Genomic DNA, 23,806 nt, shown 5'->3' with positions numbered 1-23,806 from the left:
TAGTTCCAGGGGATCCCTTGGCCTCACCTGGCCTCTGTGGGCATTGCACAATGTGGGTACACTTACATACATGCAGGGGAAAACTCACACACAGAAAAAATGAATAAATTAGTAAAAAAATTTTTTTTAAAGATTCTTACTGGTATACACGTATGTTGAGCATAGCCCTGTATGTCTCTCCTCTCCCTCCACCCTATCTCCTCTACCTTCCGTTTTCTTGACCCTCCACCTCCTGTTAATCACTCTAGAATCCACAAATAGAATAAGACAGATGATATCTGTCTTTTGGAGACTGGTTTAATTCACTTAATATGGTTGTCTCCAATTGTATCCATTGTCTTCCAAATAGTATACCTTCATCCTTTATGACTGAACCAACCTCCATTGTGTATCTAAACCCCATTTTCTTTACCCATTCCTCAGTCGTTGGATGCCTAGGTTGGTTCCATAACAGTTGTAAATAGTGCTGCAATAAGCTTTTATTCAGTTGTCAGTTCATTTTGTGATGCAGTAACCAAGTACCTGATACTGGACAATATAGATAGAAAAGATGTTTCTTTGCCTCATAATTCTACTAACTGATCAATCCAAACCACTTGGAGCAGGTGTCTGCTGGGGCTGGTCTGGGCCACAGCATGGTGGATGGTGTCAGATGATCAGCGAATGTGTGACACTTGTAAACAGGAACATTTGAGAGAGCAGACACAGTTACAGAGTGAGGAGGAGCATGCTAACCCTTTTACAATCAACTCATTCTTGGGGAGACTCATTAAGTTGGTCATGACCCAGTCACCTTCCACTAGACCCCACCTTTTACAGGTTTCACCATCTCTTAGGGCGGTTACATCAGGGACCGAGCTTCCTGTCTGTGAACGTCTGTGGCATAAACCGTATAGATTAAAGCACTGTATGAGCCTTTTGTGACTTTTTCCAGCATCTCTTTTTCTCTAACCCCTTCATCTTGGTAACACTGATTTGCCAACCGTGGTGTTTTTCAAGAATGCAACTCCTGTTTGTGAGGGGTTGGAAGACAGAGTCTGTGGGGAGAACTTCTATCTTAGAAATATTTTGTTCTTCCAGGCTTTTAACTTGCCATGGGTAAACATCTAAATGTACAGAGTAAAAAGCGCTGTCTGTGGCACTCACGTTAGTTCTTTATATAACTGTCCAGGTGTCTTTTCAGAAAATGACTAACATAGAATCCCCCAGCTTTGGGTTTTGTAGAATCTGAAACACAGCTATGTGTTGACTTACCTGGATATATTTGTGGAGCAGACTGTTTTTCTTCTTTGTATGTTCTTGGAGGAGGCACTAAGTTATATGGGTTTTGTGCGTAAATACAAATCCCTAGGTAACTATATGTTAAACTGATAATAACAGATACTACACTTGATCTTAGCCAAAAGGCCGAGAAGCGATCCTAGGTAACTATATGTAATACAAAGGTGGGTGGGCTACTCAGGCGCTCAGCAATCTAGTGTGACTTTAATGTGTACTAAACTCTGTTTCAGCCCTCAGCATCAAAATAAAAATTTTAAAACACAGTATGAAAAAATACAGCTAACAAATATAGATCTTGTTTATTTGGAATTTGGGATTGTCCAGAATTTGATTAGGCAAACTTTGAATTGTAAGAAAGCATTAATTAGTCACCCAGTACTGTGAATAAAATTGCACTGGAAAATTGCACTGGCTGTAGAGTTTGGGCATTGTCAATTCATTTTAGTCTCGTTCCTCTGATTATATCTCAGGTCCCTTATGTGCTCATATAAACTGGTTGGTGGGGGCCACTCCTAAAGTCATATGTCCTGGAATTGGTTTGCCCTTCTTGTCACAGTATGATAATATTTTCATCTGAAACAATTATTTTTAAAAAAAATATTTATTTTTATTTTGTGTGTATGCGTGTATTGCTGCATGTAGGTAAGTGCACCCGTGTCGTGCAATGCCCACGGAGGACAGAAGAGGTTGTCGGATCCCCTGGAACTGGAATTATGGACAGTTGTTAGCTGCCATGTGGGTGCTGGGATTCGAACCCGGGTCTTCTGCAAGAACAGTCATGTTCTTAACTGCTGAGCCATCTCTCCAGCCCCCTGAAACAATTCTTAATTCCAACTCTTTGATCTTTTACTTCTTGGGACTTGTTAGTCTGTATTGCTGAGGTCTTAGCTTTTATCACCTCTGTTGCCTTCTTGTGAGCCTAGGGTGTGTCCACGGATTCGTTCTGTTTTTAGACATTTTGGCATGACAGAACATGAATTAATTAATTAATTCTTTCTTTCTTTCTTTCTGTATGTATGTATGTATGTATGTATGTATGTATGTATGTATACATATGCACCCTCATGTCCACATACACACGCACACATGCACACAAGCACCTGCATTTCCCAGTGGATGTGTGGAGGTCAGAGGACACCTTTCAGCATCCAGTTCTCTCCTTCCACTTCCTGGGTCCCAGATATTGAACTCAGGTTTCTAGACTTGTTGGCAAATACCTTTACTTGCTGAGCTATCTCACCAGCCCCACCTTTATTCCATTTTTCAAAACACTTTTTAAAAGTTTATGTGTATGTGCCTGCGTGAGTTTGTATGCACTATGTGCATAAAGAAGCCTGTGGAGGCCAGAAGATGGCATTGGATCCCCTGGAACTAAAATCTCAGTCAGTTGTAAGCCACCTGATGTGGGTGCTGGACCCCAGTGGGAACTGAACCCCGGTCCTCTGCAAGAAGGACTCTAAGTGGTGCTCTTAGCCACTGAGCCATCTCTCTAGCCCCAAATTCATTCTTTTTTAACTGAACCAGTTATAGATGTTAGTAGCAGGTACTCCAGAAACAAGAGCCAACACACAAGGCCTCTTCAAGCTTTCAGGGAAGGAGATGAAAGCAGGTCATCGTGAACTTGGTAGCCCAGATATATTTCTTTCCTCTCCCTCTCCCCTGCCCCTCCCCCTCCATTCCTCTCCCCTCTCTGTCTTCCTCTCTTCTCTCCCCCCTTCTCTCGTTCCCTTTTTAAAAATGGCAATCAGCCTAGAGGATCATGGTTCCTTAGTATTCTTAATATTAGTGGTGAAAGATGTCCTCTTACCCAGGTTCAAATCCCAGCACCCACATGATGGCTATCTACCATCCATAACTCCAGTTCCAGGGACTCTGACATCTTTTTCTGGCCTCCATGAGCACTATACAACAGGGGTACACTTATATACATGCAGACATAACACTCATACACATAAAATAAAAATAAATTTAAAAAATTAGAAAATAGAAATATGTCCTCTTCCCACTAAATCAGAACTGACAGGTAAAATCCCAAGCCTTTTGAAAAGAGTCTGATTCTAGCCCTAATAACAGAAACAATTGGTGATGTGCATGAACTCTGCTAATTCCACCTAGAATCTAATGCAGTGCTCTCTGAAGAGGAATCCGATTCCAGAAACTTCTCTAGACTCAAAAATCTCTGATTATGAAATCAATGTCTAAGGATTCGGAGCAAGATGTTTGCTAAAATTCTGAGTTTGCATTTGCTGCCGTTTCTCTTTCAAGCCTCTTCCCTTCATTTCCTTGGTCCACACAGAGGAAATGTCAATTACTGATTGATTTGTTGCAAATTTCACAGGAGATCATGTAAGCCTAGCACTGTGGAGGACTCCTTGAAGCACACCATAGAACTCCCGAAGTAATAAAAAAAATTTTGTATCTAATATTTATTTCCAGTGTGTGTGAACAGCAGTACAAAGCTGGTTATGTGCTATAAAAACAAATAATGAGAGTGAAAAATGATAATAGTTTTCATAATAATTGATAATGACTGGAATTGCAATGCCAGAGTCAAAAGGGATACTTTGAACCATTGCTTTCTGAAGTTTGACTCAGAGCAGACACAGTGAAGGAACAGTCAGCACATCCCCACATGATGCTTCCCAGCCGACTTGCGAGTTGGCAGAGGTGTCTTCTCGTCTCTGATTGCCTTGGCTGTGAGACAAGGTCTTAAGGAGTTGTTATTGGTGCTGTAACTCAGTAATTCAGGAGGAGTTAACCCAGTGAAAATTTCCTGAAGGAGCATCCTAAAGAGGAGTTAATGTAATTATTGCTACACTCTGGATGGCGAAATAGATAGTTATTTAATTGAAGTGGATAGTTGGCTGGGGTGGGGACAGGGAACACAGTATTGTGACTGAGACTCCTGCGTCTGATGGGGAGGGCTTTTGGATGACAAAGGTCCCTGTCACATATCACCCAGACCCAAAGAATTCCTTAGGTTTTGGCAGTGAGTTCTTCTCCATTGTCAAGGTCATAAAACAGATCTTTCTATGGCCTTGTCTGTGTGGGGAACATGTCTTCTTCCATGAGGTTCCTTCCAAGTGTCTCTCTTGCCAGAGGCAATGCAGCAATACGATATGAATCCTCAAAAATTTTAGATACTACAGCAGGGCAGTCATTGCCTGTAGTCCCAGTCTGGATCCAGGTAGAAGGTGTGAATGGGTATATGGTTCCTTTCTGCACTGTGGCGATTTTGACTTGGTATCTCCATGTCTACTAGAACATGACTTTCACACATCCCTCCCCCTTCTCTATTGGTCCTTTCTCTTGCTTCTATCACTTCCTTTGAAAAGCTGTAAGGTCACCATGGTTTCTCATGTACAGTGATCAATACAGTGTTAAAGAATTGTATAAAATGGGGTCCCTGTTATCATGAAGGGAAGAGAGAGAGAGAGAGAGAGAGAGAGCCCTTAAGGAAGGACCTTTGCTTGTTTGCTGCAGATACGCTCAATCACAGAGCTACTGAGTAAAAATAAGAGGTACTTAAGAATCAGTTTGATGAAGAAAATGCACTGTCAATCCATATTATTTAATTAAATTCCAGTTCTGCCCATCATTAGCAGGAAGTTTTGGAAACCCCACTTGACCTTTCTGTACCCCAGTGTCCTCATTTAGAAAGTTTGGCCAGTCATAACAACTCAACCTCGGAAGATTGTTTTAAAGTTTCTCTTAGGTCCTACAGGTAAAAACAACATGTGCTGGAACAGAGTAGGTCCTTAGTGAATGTCAGCTCACAGTACTCTGTAAGCAACAGCACATATCCTCATGTATAGTGGAAAAATCAGTCATCTAGTATAGCAGGAAGCATTGAGGACTAGGGAGCCCTCTGTCCACAGGCTGAGCAGAACAATCTACTTTCTGTGCCTTTATCCTCCCAACCCCAGTGGCTTTGTAAATGAGGTATTGCAGTGTTTTTCTGTCGTGTAAATGTGTAAGATCAAGCCAGATACCTGACAGAGAGCTGTGCCTTCAATTACATCCTTGGTATAAAATCTTCATTTAAAAATGTGTGTTATAAAGCGAAGTGAGGGTGTGGCTTACCATCAGCATTTGTTAGCAGTCCTCAGTGTCAGGAGGGACCCTGTTAAATAGCAGAGCTGTTGTTCATGGACAGCAAATGTATCCCCCATGTGGCCTACAGTGAGGTGAAGAAGGGATGTCTAGAAGGAGATTAGTGTGACATGGTAGAGATAGGACTTCTCTTGGGAAGTACAGAGCTCTTGGAGATGCAAATGGCAGTCCTTAGATGATACACCAGCATAGGGATCCTGTATTGTCCTGCGTACTCATGGGCACAGTACGATTTGGCCTCTTTTGTTAGCCATCCTGTAAATATTCCTTGAAGCTAAGTCTTTGCCTCTGTGAGGCCTCTTTAAGGACATAAGGGACATATCTGTAGCCTATACCCTTTGTGAACATCACAGTCTACTGCAATAATAGGTACTAATCATAAATGTGGTAGTGGGGGCCACACAGAAGTCAAATTAGTAAGATGTTTGATGCATAAGCTTAAGGACCTGAGTTCTATTTCAGAATCCATGTGAAAAAGTGGGGTCCCAGCAACACACATCTATTATCCCAGTGCTCGTGAAACAGATCCAGGCAGATCCCTGGGGCTTGCAGCCCAACCAGGCTATCCTACTTGGAGAGCTTCAGGCTACCCCGTTCCTAAAACAAGGTGGTCAACACCTAAGGAACCGAGGACACTAAGGAATGACACCCATCTATGGCCTCCACATGTGTACCACCTGCATGCATACACACCCATACATTCTCAAACATACAGAGTCAAGTGCATGGAAGGAAAGAGCCACTCGGTTCTTCAGGACCCTGTGATGGCAGCAGACCCAGCTTGAGATCAGAAGAAATTAGGACTGGTTAGCTGAAAAGAAAGTCCAGACTGAGAGTTGTGCGATCCCTACTCCAAGGCCACAGTGTGGTGATGGGTCATACCCAGGCAGAACTGTGGGTCATCAGAGGCTGAGAATGCTACCTGGGCTAGAGGTCAACCCTGACCCCTCTGGACCCCAGAGAGACTCGAAGGCCATCAACTTAGGACTTTTCTGGGGAAGTCACCACCAAATAACTAGAGGGACGAGGTGGGTAACCTGGTTAGCATTTTGATCAGGCTTGAGTGAGAAAGCCCTCGGCAGGGAGCACTGACTCCTCCCTGTCATAAAGAAAAGAGATGGTGGGGGCTGGGATCTTGGGGAAAATGATCTCTTTCTATTACCAAGATTGTAAGAATTTTACGTTGTTGTGTATGAGGAAGAAGATTCGTTTCCCACTCTGGGAGTGTGCATTTGAAGCAACTTGGTGACTAATGAGACCAGCACTTGTGGACTAGGAAAGCTGGTCAGGTGGGGCCTTGTAAACTGCTCACGGCTGGCCTTCCTCAAACATTCTTACTGTTGGTTTGAGGCTTGCAGCTTTTACAAGCTCACTTCTTGCTGGTTTTCCTCATTTATGTTTCCTCCTGTTCTGTTTATTTCTTTTTCTGTCTCTCTACGTCTGTGGCTGTACTGAACGGGCCTGCTGCCTTCTGTTGCATTTAATTTTGGTGACCTAGATGGAGCAGGATAGCAACGGTCAGTTCGTGGCTGTGCATTGCCATGTGTTATCTCTTCAGATACAACTGACCACTTCCCATTTTATAAGTTGATTTTGTAACTGTCTTGTAAAATCTGAAAACCCATAGGTCAAACTTTGAATCAGTTGATTAATTTATTTTTATTTTATGTGTGTGTGTGTTGCCTGCGTAAGTGCATGCAATGTCTGGAGACCAGAAGAGGGTGTCAGATCTCCTGGAGCTGTAGTTACAGCTGGTTTTAGCTGCCATGTGGGGACTTGGAACCAGGTCTTCTCCAAGAGCAGTCAGTACTCTTGACCACTGACCCGTCTCTGCAGCCCCAACTTCTGAGAGATTTCATTAGTATAATTGTGCAAAGTAATGTATAGGTGTGTCATACATAAAAACTACTGCCTACACTCACAGTTCCATGTTATCTCTATACCCTTGTGTTTCAGGACAGCTTGATAACCAAGCAGAAGCCCAATTACAATTATCTGAACAATAGAACAAGTTAGGTGGATGGCCTCTGTCTGCAGTGGCCTTTGTGCAAGTCACGTTTTATACTCTTGCAATTTATAGTATCCAAGACCTTCCATTCCTATTTCACTTAAAGAAGCACTTAATAATTTTTAAATGTGTATAGTTTACCAGGACATCTTAAAAACACAAAGCAAAAAAAACTAACCACTTTAATAGAAGAATTATGGGCCTGGACTGACTTAAGATGACACCATTAGAAACCCACCATCAGAGACAAAATGAAGCCCCCAGCCTGACATTACAGTCATCAGTCACTTAAGTGAAGGGCAAACTCTGAATCTCTTTGTGATTGCCTCCTCCCACTTAGTTCTATAAAGGAGATATTGGTTGTAAAATCTAATGGTATAAAATAGGCTTGGTACAGGACGGCCTCTGCAGTTCCTTTAGATCTTGCCCATGCAATCTCCTGGCTGAGAAGAGAGAATATGACTCCCATTAAATGAAGTTCAAGCTGTTCTGCCAAGGGTAGAGTCACTCCAGACCCACATCCCATCCAGCAAATGAAAACCAAAAAAGCCCAAGGCAGCAACTCTTTTTTTAAAAGGATGCTTGCTCTGAATGTTTCCATCTAAAAACATCACATTAATGAGTAACATGTTCTTATTACTGACACATGAATGTGAATTAGGAACCACCTCTTTGGAGGGTAGAAGAGGTGCTCCTCCTATCTTCCCCCAAATTAGCCTACACTGGAGTGTATAGGGATCTGTCAGAAACCAAATTTCTGATGATATCCCTGATGAGAAATAAACTGCACTGTAGCATGCTTTGAAAACAAACTTCCACAAACCCCAGAAGTTCAAAAGTTGTTTAAGTTATTATTTGATGTTTAGTAAAGAATAATGAAAATGATATTAGATTATGTACAAAGTAAATGAATGTAGACTAATGATCAGAAACCTTAAAACCTAGAATTTATTTTTCTAAAAGCTCTCCTATGGAATTTTCATTATTATTTTCTGTTTTTCTACTCTGAAGCTTAAGTTAAATTAGATTATGCATTTTTAATATAGACAAATGGCAGTGATTTTACTATTCAGTCTTTGTTTGGTTTTCTATTATAAGGTACACAAAGTGTTTTATTTCTGTTAGAAGGAGTGTTTTAGTGGGATGATAAGCATGGCCAAATATTATCTCATTTCTATTTTAGGGAAAAGGCATTTGGGATTTTCAAAAACACTTTTAGTGAAATGTTGGGGTTTATTTTTATTTTATGAGTATGAGTGTTTGGTGCATGTATGTAAGTTTACCACAGGTGTGCAGTGCCCACAGAGGCCAGAAGAGGGCATCAGATTCCCTGGAACTGGAGTTCAAGAAGGTTGTTGGCTGCCATGTGGGTGCTGGGAACTGAACCTGGGTTCTTTGCAAGAGAAGCTGGTGCTCTTTACCAACGGAGCCATGTCTCTAGTCCCTAGTGAAATGTTTTTAAAAGTAAAATAATAGTGCTAGGGTGTTGCCTTTGATTGTTAAAGTAAATGAGCATTAAATATCTCAGAATAGTAATGACTCCCGCTGTACTTGGCCAGGTCTGAATGGACACTATCTCATATTCTTCACTGTGACTGTGATTTGGAGAAATTGCCTTACTAATTGCTAAAAGAACTTGAAAAAACTATTTTAATACCACTTTACTTTTCAATGTCTTACAATTTTATTGTATTTTTACCTATATACTTGCTCCTTAAGGTAGCTAGGCAGGTAGATATTGTCATATTCTGCTCCCAATGGTAGCATTTTTAATAAACCTGGAGAAAAAGGTTCAGAAATCCTGTGACGTGCCCAGTATCACAAAATCTCTAGACCTTCATCTTTCATCCTGTGTTTCTCCAGGAAGCTTGTGTTTTATCTAACTCTTGCCCTTCTCTTAGGTTACCCAAGTGGAGAGTTTCACTGAATTTCCTAGAACATGTGCTAAGTGTTTTTGTATTTACTCTCAGGGAAATAGACAACAAAGTTGATAGGTCCTAGCTTTCCATGCTTGTAGATGGCAAAACTGAACTTAGACTTTGAGCTTCAACTCTTAGGGGGTAGGTGGTAAAGTCACAAGTTGTGGATGTCAGCATCACCAGCCACACAGAACTCTTCATAGTGGCTTTCTTCTTGGTTTTGCCATGGTCCACAAAGTCTGTTGGTGGCCACCCATCTGTACATGTAGCTCTTTGCTCTTAAATCCCAACATTTAAGAAATCCCCTGGGCCACTGAGCTGTCTCAGCAGGCAGAAAGCACTTGTTGCCACGTCTGGCAGCCTAAGCTCCATTCCTTGTACCCACATAGTGGAAAGACAGAACTGACTCCCACAGGTTGTCCTCTGACCCCCACATTTGCGCACCCCCACCCCTGAGACACACATTAAAAGTTTTCTAAAAAGTAATTTCCTCAGTGGAGCTGGAATTGGGGCCCTTTTCCATGGTCTGCTTACATACCACAGATTTTCCTGAACTTGAGGCTCGAAGTGAAGCCTTGGAGTCCAGAGTCGTATTCGCTGAACCATCTGTGCCCACTTTCACCACAGATCCTGGCTGGAAAAATCCTCAGTGCACAATCTGATTTTGATTTTAACCACTTACCACACCATTGCCATTACTAGTCTTTCAAAAGATATTTTAGTTCTGAAAATTAATCTTATAAAATAATTTAAGCCTGAGTGGGGTATGTGTCGTAAGTCTAGGACTCATGAGGCAGGAAGGGTAGTCAGGGAGGAAGAAATTTAGAGACTGAAAACTTACTTACTTCGCTGTTTAGACAATGACTGTGGGAAGGATGTAAATGCCCAATATTTTTAAGTGTTTTAATAAATTAAGCCAGTCCTGAAATTAGAGTACTATGTAGTCATTAAAATGACGCTTTATGGAGACTTTCAATGGCATGAGTCACATTATTAATTAATGCTACTGCTGATGAAATGTTAATGCCATAGGCAAACAGCAATTAATAACTATGTGTGTTTGCAGCAATCAAGTTCTCATCAGAGCATCCAGCATCAAGGCACTGTGTGGTAAACAGGCTTAGATAGAGGAGATTTATCTATCTAGAGACTTCATCTTTGCTGAGGAAATTGGAATCTAGCCATTAAGCCTCATAGCTGATAAGTAAGGGAGCCAAGATTTGAATTCCTCAACCCGGTCACTGAGCTGTTTTGTCTACAAGGCACATAGCAAATTACAACACACCTGTGATCTCTCTCTCTCTCTCTCTCTCTCTCTCTCTCTCGCTCGCTCGCTTGCTCTCTTTCACTCTCTCTAGCTCTCATCTCTCTGAAGAATTGGAGGGCATGAGACATTTTTTTTTTCAACCTAACTAAATTTTCCACTTGCCTGTGCAGCAGTAATTTGCTTGCTTATTCCTGTCCTGGTCCTTTCTGCATCTTAAAAGGCTTAAGATGCTTTTGTTCTTAGACTGTTATGTAATGTGAAACAAAGAAACGGAAACCTTTATATCACAGAAAGACCACCCAGCCTTCCTCTGTCATAGGACTCTTCCCATGTCCCTGGGACAAACAGCAAAGACCAGCTTCCTTCCCCACTGACTTGTTACTACGTCTTTGAGGGAGTGTGTCTGATCACAACCCAGGTTTACCTGGAAGGTTTTCTGCTCTCTAGTCGGGAGCATAAAAACCAAGATGCACATGGGTGTGTGTGCTCCTCAATCTGTGTCCCTAAACTCCCATGTCATGATGTTTATTAGATGTGGCTAAATGCTTGGGCATTTTAGCTATGGAATCAATACTATTGAAAAATATTATGGGATACACACTGGACAGCATTTCAGATGGTGCACCATTTGCAGAGAGCTGTGGATGGATGGGCTGTTCATATAATAGTTCAAGTACTAGGAGTTTTGGAGATGGGAGGGTTCATTTTTGATTCTTTTTTCTTCTCTCTACTAAACTGTTTGCCTTTATAACATATAATGTGCAATAATAACGTGGTATAGAAAAATACCGAGGGAGCCTGTTAGAGACTTTTTAAGAGACCTCTTCTTCTATTAAAGCTACGTATGAGAACACTTGCTGAAAAGGCTGAGGATTCACTTCGGTGTAGTGGGAGGCTTGTGAGGACAAGTTAAAGAACTGAATATAGAGGGCTGGAGAGATGGCAGAGAGGTTAGGAGCACTGGCCACTCTTGCAGAGGACCCAGGTTCAATTCCCAGCACCCACATGGCAGCTAACAGTGGTCCATAACTCCAGTTCCAGGGGTATTACATGACAGGGTACATTGCATGACACAGGTGCACATGCAGGCAATACACTCATACTCATAAAATAGAAATATTAAAAAATATATTTAAGAAAAAGAACTGGATATAAACTGAGCCATGGGCACACAGGGCGCCATAACATTGATTCTTTATACTTGTAAATTTGAAATGTCATCATGATGAAAAAAATTAACCCAGACACTTAATGTCTACCTGAGCAGTTCTGTCATGTCATGCAAAGCAGCGGATTGCATTTGGAAGGGTAAGGAAAGGCACCAGAACTTTACCCTGTATATTGCCAGAAGTAGCCACTGTGACAGGAAACATTCCCACAGCCGTCACATCATTTGCATATCGAACCAGGCCAAAGGAGAATTTGATCATTTCTTCAGCTTATTTTACAATATTAATGGGTTTTGATATGCTTCATCACAAGCTCTGAGCTTGAGGTTTCTTAGAAGCCTCTGCTCCCCCACCATTGGTTACTGTTCAGGTGTCCATTTCACAGGTTTCATGTGGGTTACAGACTCTGCCTGGTGATCTTTCCTTGTCTGCATTTCATCCTCATCCAAAAGGAAGCAGGTGCTCTCCAGTTTCATTTGAATACAATCTAGACTTTTTAGTCTGGCTTACATCCACCCCTGCTGGTGGATTTCTTCTCCCAAAAGCCATTTCCTAGCTGTGGACTCAAAACATAGGCCTAAGAGAATCAACTACTTAAGGATTCTCCACCCTTAATCCTTTTTGCCTTATTTATTTTTATTTTATGTGTATGAGTGTTATATCTACATTTAAGTACATCTGTGTCATGCGGTACCCACAGAGGACAGAGGAAGGTATTGGATCTCCTGAAACTGAATGGTTGTTAGCCACCATGAGAGTGGTGGGACTTGAACCCATATCTTCTGTAAGACTAACCAGTGCTCTTATCCATTGACTCATTTCTCCAGCCCCCGGATTTATTTTTTTTAATATTTTATTTATTTTTATTTTAAATTGTGTGTATGAGCCTACAAGTAAGTAAATGTACCCGTGTTGTACAATGCCCATGGAGTTCAGAAGAAGGCATCGGGTCCCCTGGAACTGGTGTTATACGCCATTGTTAGCTGCCTTGTAGGTGCTGGGAATCAAACCCAGGTCCTCTGTAAGAGCAGCCTGTGCTCCTAACCACTGAGCCATCTCTCCAGTCCCTCCATCCTATTTCTAAGAGTACTCCAAAATGACTGGACCAGTTTGCTCTCCTGCCAAATGCATGAACCATACCCTACACAAATACACACTGGGCATTATTATTTTTCAAAAATAATCTTTCAAAATGTTAGGCCATACAACGTGGTATCTCCTTTTCTTAAAGGAATCATTGTAGATGCACACTTCCACATTTTTTTTCTTTTCTTTTCTTTGTCCTTTTAAAGTGCGTTTCCCCCTAACCTCTTCTATCTTTGTATTGTTGTATTCTGAGACAATATTTTTGCAGCCTTCATTGTCTAATGGAAGCTTCCCAAGAGGCTCTTATATCCTACCACATTTGTCTCTTCAGTAACTTGTTCAGTGCCTACCTCTGCATATATACTTAAAATCACTGTTACCATATTTTATGTTTCTTTAAAAAAAATAAATACAGTGTTTTGGGTTTTCTTTTTCACTACTAGTGATCAAACTTAGGGCTTTATGCTGCAAGGCAAGCACTCTAACACTAAGCTACATTCCCAGCCTCATAATAAATCTGTCAAGTGGAAATTTCCACAATACTTTTTGCTAGGAAATCTATTTTTTAACAATAGAATAAATTATCACTGTTCTCCACGGGAATCCCCTGAAGAGGCCTGGGAGGACAGTGGCTTTTACACAAGACTGATTGTCCTGATATGTAAGCTTTGTTTTGCTGCTCAGGAGTGTTAGGTAGGAACAAGACACTTTTGTAGAAATTTGAGAGTAACTTATGGCAATAACCAGTAATTTCTCACACCATCATCTAAATGGAAAAGACAGTGAGGCCGGAGAAATGGCTCAGCAGTTAAGAGCATTGGCTGCTCTTGGAGAGGACCAAAGTTCAGTTCCCAGCACCCACATGGCAGCTAACAACTGTCTGTAACTCCAGTTCCAGGGGATCCCACGCCCTGTTCTGGCCTCCGTGGGCATTACACGGCACAGGTGCACTTACGCACATGCAGGCAAAACATTCATACAAATAAAATAAAATAAATAAATCAAAACTGCAAATGGATGACAGTGTCATTAACAAGTTCTGAAAAGACTTTTATCAAAGAAATCAGCTTTATCCCATAGATTGTATAATGGTCTTTTTATTATTTTTTTCATCCTTTTTTCTTAAAAGTAACAAACCCATGGGCCTTCAGCTGTGTCATGCTGGACCAGCTTTTAATACTCTGCTGTCCTTTCCTCCATGAGTTGTGTTCCTGTAAAATCACTTCTTAAAATAGACATTTTCCCATCAATCCTCTTCCTCAGCAGATTTCCCGTTTTATGTTCTCAGTTACTGAACATCCAGCCTCGAGGCTATGATCCTTCTGTGGCATGCTGGGACTCTTCCTTAACATGACGAAGCCTGTCTTTTGTCCTTTGCGGTGTTGAGGGTCCGTGCCCATTAAATCAAACTCTTACTGAAATGGTGGAGTGCTCAACTCTGACCAGATCCACATCAGCTTCGGCACTGAGGAGAGTCCTGCCTGCCCCTCCTCATGTCAATAGAGTTCTTCTAAGAGCATTGGTAAAATACGAGCAGAACAAGATTTACCTACCTTGAACACCTGAAATGGCCACCCCAGCACTGTAGCCCAGTCTGTACTGCCTCTGCTTCCCAAGTGCTAGGATTACAGGTGGGTATCACCATGCCTGGCTTTTCCTTACCCTCTCCTCCCCTCCCTTTCCCTCTCTTCTCCTTTCCCCTCTCCTTGTCATCAGCCTCGTTCCTTACTGGTCTGAGGTATACTGGGAAGGGCCAGACCAGGAATGGAATTCACAGATGACCCTGCAGTCTAGCCATCCCCTCAATTCCCGTGAGGAAACCTCAGGCCCTCGCTGCCCTCTGCAGAACCCCGTCCTTCATTCTCAAGTCCACCTGGAGACTGATGAAACTGGCTTAATCCAGGTGGCAGACTGTCTGATGACACCTGTCACTAGAGAACCCAGGTCCACAGAGTGAGATGGCAAGTAGAATTTTGATGTAATTGTACAGGAAGATGGAAAATCTTAAGCCTGAATTTTACTGAGCTGCTCATAATTTGAATCGAATTATGCTGTTCTCACCCTGCTGTTCTCACCCTCGGTGCAGAATCCTGTTGCTCTAAGCTCTAAGATCATAAACAAAAGCACAGTCAGCATCATGCCCCCCCCCCCAGATTATCAAACCTCATAAGTTCGCGGTCTTATTGTATATTGTGTTTTATTTTGGGGTTTTATTGATCTTCCAGTATCAAAAGCATGTCTTAGCCAGAGGAGAAGCTGTAAATTTTATGCACAGATTCACCAGTTTCCAAGTCTGCATGTTAATTTCAGGTTGGTTTGCCTGTCTAACCTTAAATGATCCAGCCAAGTTTTTAAGTTTTTTCCCTAATTTTCCAATCTGATGTTCTATAGGAGACTGTAAAAACAGGAGATGTATTGACAGGCCAGGCCTTTCTAAAGCAAGAAACAAAGAAAGGAAGAGTATTCTTATAGATTCTCCACTGTCAGCCATTTCTTCTAGTTTGCTTTTTTTAAGAGTCGCTGTTCCTATTTCTATCTCTCTGTCTCTATCTCTTTCTCTCTGTCTCTGTCTCTCTGTCTCTCTGTCTGTGTGTGTGTATCTGTGTGTGTATCTTTCCCTCCCTCCCTCTGTGTGTATGGCATGAATGTATATACCTATCCATCTACTTATAATTTTAGCTACTTAAATTTTCTTGAATGTCACCAGTTGTATTAGTAACCTTCGCCACTGTAATAAAACACCTGAGGTAATTAACTTATGAAGAGGGAAGGTTTCTTGGGACTCAGTTTTAGATGCATAGGTCTCTAATTGATTGGCCCCATTTTCAGAAGCCTGTAATGGGGCAGTACATCATCACAGGCATACATGGCAGACAAAAAACTCTCACTTCATGGCCAGGGAGCAAAAAGAATGAAAAACATGATCAGATTCTTGATGACTCTTTCTGTGGCACATGCCCAATGACCAAAGAACTCCCAGAAGGCAACTATCTCTTCAAGATTCTGTCATCTCCCAACAGCACCACCCTGTGGAACAAGCTCTTAATTCCTAGCCTGTAAGATCCAAACTATAACTCCAATAGCGCGGTCTAAGAATTGCAGATTATAGCAAAGACATTCCACCTACAGCTTAGAAAAGCCAGTTCATCATGGCTACAGTGCTCTGCCCATGTCACAGAGAGTCAGACCTTGCCAGATTTCAGTCATGAAGCTGTGTGGCTTAGGCATCCCCCTTGGAATCTCAGGGGCCTGGTGTCTCTGCTATAGGGCACATGCCATCCCACAGCATAAGCTTTCTGCTGCCAGGAAAAGGGATCAGCTTTACTGCCTGCCAAAGTGCAAAATGCACCTCATAGCAATACTTATTTAAAACTCTCCTTTAAAAAAGAGTTTGAAAATTACAAATGGCACATGACTTGGCTGTTTCTCAAAGTGCATGGACTCAAGTCTAGTGGTGAGATTATGAGATGCATAAGCAGTTCCCCCCGGAACTGCTTCTGTGATTGACATATATTCTTTTGCTTTGTTTTGTCTGCTAAATGTGAGATTCAGATACGATACTCTTCAGTTTTAGAAATTCCAGAAAATGCTGATAGAGAAACTGAAGTTGCAGCCTACTCGATAGTGAAAAGCCCGGTCTAAAGGGCTTTCAGTCTTGTTCTCTGGAAATAGTTTTTCTCTTGGTAATTACATGGGTTCTACTTACATATTCATGCAGCCATTGGCTAAGTAATTTGTGGTGAGGTTCCCAGGATAGACCAGGCACTCTGAAGCTGCTTTTATTGTGATTCCAAGACCCTTGGAGAAATGCAGGCCAGTGCCTGTGTTCACTGGATGGAGGACGGTTTAGAATTGTTGACTTGCGGCTCTTTCTCAGTGTTACTGTGCTCCCTTTTGGTGAGAAACAAAATGCACTTCGGCGTTTCACTGGGGAAAGATCTTCTCATATGCTCGCTGTAGACCTGGTAAAACCTATGAGATTATATGTGACCATGTTGAAAACTTCACAGCTTTGAGTAAGCTTTTAAGGACCTAGCCTACGTGCATTGTTGCATAAGTACTATATTGTGATAGGATTATGGTGCTGAAAAAAATTCAAAAATGCTAGAAATGTATTATTAACCAAAGCAACAAGATTGCTTATCCATGGATAATGGGCTAAGTTTTTATTTTCATAGTTTTGCCTACCAGGATTTTATAATTTCCAGTAGTTAACATGCTTTAGTTACATAATAAAGAAATCTTTATTATTTAAACAGCATACCTTAAGGGAAGAAAGTTTCTCATTTAGAGAGGCAAGGTCATTTTTAAGGCTGTGAATAGCTGTATCTCTTATTGGTGGATTCAGGAACTTAGTTATTTTGAAACAATTGTCTGTAGATATTTGTGACTGGATTTATACTAAGAGAATATGTTCTCATAGGGGGAAATTCATTGTATTTTCAGAATATGTGCACCAGCCACCATGGCCAAATATCTATATTAATGTTCTGGTGTGTAATTGGACTAATTATTGTCAGTTTTATTAGGCTTTAACATAATTTCTAGCAGATAAAACTGAAAGAAAATTCAGAATGCTGCTTTTTGCCACAGATGAACAGACAACTCAAATCAACAACTATAAAGCATACTGCCCATTGACGAGGGAAGATTTACTAATATAGGTTTAGTATCAAAAGCCTCATTTTGATTTTTGCTTCCCTCCAGATATATGTGTTTACTTGCCTAGAGCTTTTGGTCAAGACTAGATGGCTCCTTTGGAGAAGAGACTGATGATGTTGCGCCTGGTACTGGGAAGTTAGCTTGCCGTGTCACTGGGGGTCCACATGGACACTTGGTTGGAGTGAGATGTGGCACTTAGTGTTTTGGCAAGTCAACAGGTGCTTCAACATCTGGACACAACATGGAGCCTGGATGTGTAGTTTGGGGAGACAGAGGTAGTTGGTTACCCAGTAACATGTTGCTGAAGGTTCATAGATCACCTTGCTTCTCTTACTGTTGTCTAAAGTTTATTCTTTCATTCATTTAATAAACACACTGCTGTGTTCAGTATATAGGAATGACGTGACGGGTGCAGTCTCTGCTGTAATGTAAGGATTTCTGGCAGGACTGTTTTCCTAAATAATATTCATAAACTTAGGGATTATTCTCTTTTGTAATCGTTGTCTTAAAATTGCCATTTTCAATGTTATGCTGTTGAAATTTTTTTTTTAAATCTGTATCATTGATGTCTATGTGAGTGAGACTACATTAAGCATCCTAAATCTAAATTTCTTGAACACACTTTGCATGCTGAGAAGAGGAAAATTCCTCTGACCTGGTCAATTCCAGTTGACCTCGTGATTGGTCACAGTAAAAATACAGGTATATTAAAAACAGAAAATTACCCAGCACTCAGGAGGCAGAGGCAGGTGGAGCTCTGTGAGTTCAAGGCCAGCCTGATCTACATAGTGAGTTCAGGCCAGCTGGAGACCCTGTCTCAAAAAGATGAAACAAAACAAAACTAAAAACAGAAGTTGACCATCAAATTATATACATTAAGCAGGACATTGTGGCAAGTACCTTAATCCCAGCACTAAGGAGACAGAGGCAGGAGAATCAGGAATCTGAGGCTAGCCTGGGCTTCATAGCATGACATAGTCTCAAAAACAAACATGTCTGAACAAACATGTCATCTGAAACAATTATGATTTCAGCCATTCCAGATAGGGAGCTTTTAGCCTCTTTTCTGAGGGAAAACCCTATTTTCTGTGGGAACATTGAAAAGGGGAAATATGGACAGAATGTCCAAATTATGTAGTTTTGTCATTGTGGAAGTAGATGAAATCTCAGTAAGGGTTCAGGGTGGTGCCACCAGTTTCTGGTGAGTGGTTTTTCCTTGTGTTATTAGAATCTAGCCACAGAGTTTGGTAACACATCAGAACATCTCAGCAGACACTACACACTAGGCACAGTGGTCCTGATAACGTCCTCACTCAGATGGGGAAGTCGGGTAAGAGAGGAAAGAAGTATGTGAGGCATCCAAAAGCTAGAGGTTGTCTGCCCTAGACATCACATATACATCTCGTACAGTCCTACGTCTTGTCCAGAGCTCTCCCCCATTCTTTGTAGTGCTAGAAGCCAGGGGACTATGGTTGCTAGGCTATATCCCCATCCTCCCTTTAACTCCTTACCTTATAATGTTTTTAGTAAAACTGATCGTTCCATCAGCAAAAAACAGAGATACCAGTGTGTTTCAAATAGCATTTTAGCAAAGCTCTGAGCATTGGAGCAGTTATGCAGCTAAAGTCATGTTAACTTTATTTTGTTTCCCTGAATATCTTAGGATATATATATATATATATATATATATATATATATATATATATATCCTTAATCTCCTTTGTAAGTGATCACTTGGTCTCCATGTGATGGATCTATTTGTATCACACACAAACCTTATCGAAGAGAGAGGTGGTAGCTGTCTTTTCTTGATTTTCTTCACTGGGAGTGTCAGCGCCAACCTACTCTTAGCATTCAGAACTTGATTTCTTTCACTGAACCACAATCTTTCTTACCTGTAAATTAGAAGTGTTGAAGGTGTTCCAATTAGGACTGAGAACAAAGAGAAATGGGAAAGAGAGCTGTAGAGCCGGTTCTGTCTGGCTCTCACAGGTGGCATGCCTGTGATTGATTGTGTCTCAATCAGAATTTTTCAGTAGATTCGGGTTCTCAGGTATATCCCAGGAGCCAGGTGTTACAGACACCTGATACAGTCAGCCCCTTACACATGAAACACACTTCTATAAAATGATTGATCACCTAGCTTCAGATGGGAGTATCCTTACAGTTCCCATAAAAGGAAGCTTCTCTGCAATATATAGGTCCATTAATAGTTTTTTGACATAAAAATGTGCATACGTTACAGATAGCATGGTGAAGATAGCTTTGTATTGGTCAACCAAAATGTTTCTAAGTCCCACACAATGACCTATCAACTCCAAGAATGTTTATTTCTGCTATAAATATGAGTGTATAAAATAGATTATATTTCAGTGAATATTTTTCACCTTTGAGTTTTGAGTAAAATATGATGCACGTAGTAGAATTTCTCTTATCTGTAAAACACGTATTCTGGTATATGCCTGTTGATATTGCTTTCAGAAAGGGGCATACTCTCCAGTGTCAAGGTTAAGGTAAAGCAGTAAAAGCATTTACAGAGCCTGGGAAGATGGTTCAGTAGGCAAACTGCTTGCAGGAGGTCTTCAGTTTAATTCCTAGAACTCACATGAAAAGTTAAGTGTGGTGACACATGCACCTGAGAGATGACACCCAAAGTGGTACCCTCGCCTACACACACACACACACACACACACTGCATACTCCTGAACACACACATCCTTACACCTACCTACAGAAGAAACCTTTTACATTACCTATTTACACATTCATTCAGTATTCTTCATTCAGCACCTTCCTGTGCCAATTGCACCAACTACTTGTCTCCTCGTTCTCCTTTGACAGAGGGGCCATTTAATCAGTCTCCATGGAATTCTTAGTAGCTGTTGGTAAGGAACAAGTAGACTTCTCACTTTCTCACTGAATTTTTCACGTTGTGTGCCCTTGGCCTCTTGTTTCCTTGCAGGTATTCAACGTTTTCTTTTATTGTTTTGAGATAGGGTCTCCCTGTAGCACCAGCTGGCCTGGAACTCACTATGGAGATGGGGCTGACCTCGATCTCAGAGCAATCCGCCTGCCTCTGCCTCTTGAGTGCTGAGATTAAAGACAGGTGCCACCTCGCCTGGCTCTAAATTCACCTTTTCTTTGTGTTGATTTTGTGAGGCTGGAACTGGCCCTTGTAAGCCATTCTTTGTCAGCTAGTGTGGTGATAGGCTTGGTTGATAGAGAGTGCTAGAGAGCACTGTCAGGTGGGCAAAGGGTGAGGCTTCCTCTGAGGCTTCTACCTCCGCTTTGGAGCCTGAGCTGGAGCTGATCAATACAACAAGGCCCAGTGGCACTTACGTTATCCAGAACTGCACCTTCCAGCCACTTTCCCCCCATTGGAGGAGGAGGGGCTGCTTCTCTAATTCTTAGTAAAGTTAACAGATCATTTCCTCTGGATCTGCTGGGGCCTGTGCTCTCTGAGAAATATCTCCACTACCCTGTGAGCTCCTCTTCCAGATGTCCTCTGGCCAGCATTGCACTAGCAAGCTCCTTCACCATCTAGTGGGCCGAGTCCATGGAGCAGCAGCACGGAACCTTCTGGCATGTCCTTGCCTTATGTTGTATGCTCCTGCGATGGTCTCACCTTCTCCACAAGTCAGCGGATCAGCTCTATGGAGCACGCTCTTCTTTGTTTTTAGTTTCTGCTTTGTTGAGATAATAGCTTCTTTCTGTACCAGCTTACCCTGAACCCTTTAAAGCTCTCTAACCACCACCCTTGGGTAGTTAACTAATTTTTGCTGGTTAACAATCCTTTGCATTAAAATTTCCACATTCAAATTACTGGTTTCTGCCTCCTGATGGGACCCTGACTGGAGGAGAAGGGTTAACAGAAAAAGCCACCCACAAAAAGAATTAATTGCCATTGAACTACCAACTCGTGACCAATGCCCTATTTCCCTCATCATGCTCAATAACTGAGTTTATTTTAGTTTAGATTACATCAGGCATTCTGTAATCAGGTGCTGAATATTCTCACCAGCATGACTGCAGTGAGCACAAAATAAGTAAATACCCTTTTATGACTCCATAATATGAAGGCATTTATCCGCTCAGCAGAGACTGTTCAGCAGCGTCTGCATACTTGGCACTGGAGACGGTGCTAAAAAAGGACTCCGGCCCTGCCTTGCGAGTTGAGTTTGTCGGGACCTGTGTGTGTGAAAAGTTAACCAGCGCTGTGGAGTTCGCGAAGCAGCACATTAGCATTTGTATTGCTGCGTGTTTCTAGGCTAAGTAATGTTGCAGAACACCCTATTCTGTTCTGTACAATCCGTTCCCCTTGCTAAGGGCCTGGGCGTCCATTCATCTTTTCAATTGTTCCCCTTCTCTCTCCATACACCATGCTTGCTGGCAGGAGTTGCAAGGGCCATAAATTGGTAGGTCCTCAGTAATCAATGGAAATAGTTTATGACACCAGGCTTCTGGAAGGATATTGGAATGTGTACACTTTAGGGCTTTAGCTACATCTCTTTTACTGTGGAAATCATTGGAAGGCAGCCGAGCAGGGTGAGGTGGGATGCCTTGGGGAATGTCTTGGTGTGGAGATTGGAAGGCTTCAGGCAAAATGGTTTTGGTTGGAAACTTTACACAAGCAAGATTCTTGGAGCTACATTGAGAGCATGTGCTGTCTCTTCTTATGCACACAGATACACTCTGAACGGTTGAATTTAGTTACCGACCTAGAATTCTTATGGCAAATCCCTCCAGTGGAACTGTGCTCTTTTTGCTGTGTCTCTTGTCAAGAAGTTAAATCACACTGACAAGCATTGCCTTAGAGCTTTGAACTATTGCTGGAGGTGGCGTTCTGGACTTCCCTAGCTCCACCTTTCCTGACAATATTCTCAGAACATGTTCGACCTTGATCAAGTGCTGGGAAATGCTGTCTAATCTAGTGTGTCTTCCTAGAGACTGACAATGAGGTTTACTGGAATAAAAGCTCTCTGATAAATTCTATAGTAAAAGGAACTTGACATTTAAAATAATATTCATGGTGCTAGAGAGATGGTTCAGCGTTTAAGAGCGCTGGCTGCTCTTGCAGAGGACCTGGAGTTGGTTCCCAGCAAACACGTGGTGACTAGCAGCCTTCTGTAACTCCAGTTCCAAGGGATCCAACACCCTCTTCTGGCCTCCAAGGGCATTACATGCACATGATACACTTACATATGTGTAGACAAAACACTCATACACATAAAATAAAACAAAAATAAATAATAATATTCCTGAAAGAGTATTCACCCTGGGTCCTCTTCTTCCTTTAAATACAGTTCTCTTGTCTCCCTTCACCTGAATTACAGGGCTAACTCAGGGACTCTGTCTTTTGTTTCTGCTAATCTGTCTTCCACTGTGCCCTTCTCTGACTGTGTGCATGTGAATCTGTTATATATGGAATTTTAACCACATTTTTGTTGGTTGCTGTCTTGAAGGATTTGAAGGATTAGATAAATGGTTATGGGCCTTGGAAGGAAACCATGAACATAAGTTATAAGAAAACTGTAATGAGGTGTAAGCAGTGGCTCAGGTTACACCGCAAAGCCCCATGGCCCCAGTTTGGAACCCACCACTACCTCTTAGCCGAGATTATTGTGGTCTCTCATTCCCGACTTGGTTACCAAGGCTTCAGCAAGAAGGGGATTGTGTGTTCTATGTGGAGGATCGTCATGGGTGCTCAGTGTAGTGCATGCAGTGTGTGGCTTGTCAAATCCCCACCTAGGTATTAATTGGTACTTAGTGCCAACAGTGGGGTTGTTAGGCAGTGGTTAAACCGCCCCAGCTAGGTGTCCAGACGTGTGCTAGTAATGTGCACAAGCTTGAAACTGCTACTAGGTTAAGCTGGAAACACCATGTCCCAAGATGTAAGTGTTCAGGTCTGTGAGGGGAGATCCCGTCAGAATGGGAAAGAAAAACACCATGGCATACCCAAGGTCTCTCCTAGTTTGGCGTCAGATGTCTGTGCCTGACCCTCCTGCTATGACTGTTCTTCCTGCAGTCACATTGCCTGTCAGCAAAGACTATGTCACCTGATATCCTGTAAAGAATCACACGGAGGGGCTGGAGAGATGGCTCAGTGTTTAAGAGCACTGACTGTCCTTGCAGAAGACCCAGGTTCATATCCCAGCACCCACATGGCAGCTAACAACTGTCTCGCAACTCCAGTTCCAGGGGATCCGACAGCCTCTTCTGTCCTCCACAGGCATTGCATGACACGGGTACACTTACCTACATGCAGGCAATACATGCATACACATAAAATAAGAATAAATAA

General features: G+C 42.0%; 1 protein-coding gene and 1 pseudogene across 3 annotated transcripts in view; one reads left to right on the top strand and one right to left on the bottom strand.

Annotated features, from left to right (window-relative positions):
* The window catches only part of Ptprg (protein tyrosine phosphatase receptor type G), a 766,544-nt gene that overhangs the window by 555,239 nt on the left and 187,499 nt on the right, over window positions 1-23,806 (top strand). The window lies entirely within an intron of this gene.
* On the bottom strand, window positions 1,321-1,419 carry LOC115069356 (annotated as a pseudogene).

This window comes from Nannospalax galili, unplaced genomic scaffold (assembly GCF_000622305.1).
Source record: "Nannospalax galili isolate Female #2095 unplaced genomic scaffold, S.galili_v1.0 scaffold91, whole genome shotgun sequence".
Lineage (NCBI taxonomy): Eukaryota > Metazoa > Chordata > Mammalia > Rodentia > Spalacidae > Nannospalax > Nannospalax galili.
Note: the sequence above shows the minus strand (reverse complement) of the source record. Positions and strands in the feature narration are given on the sequence as shown.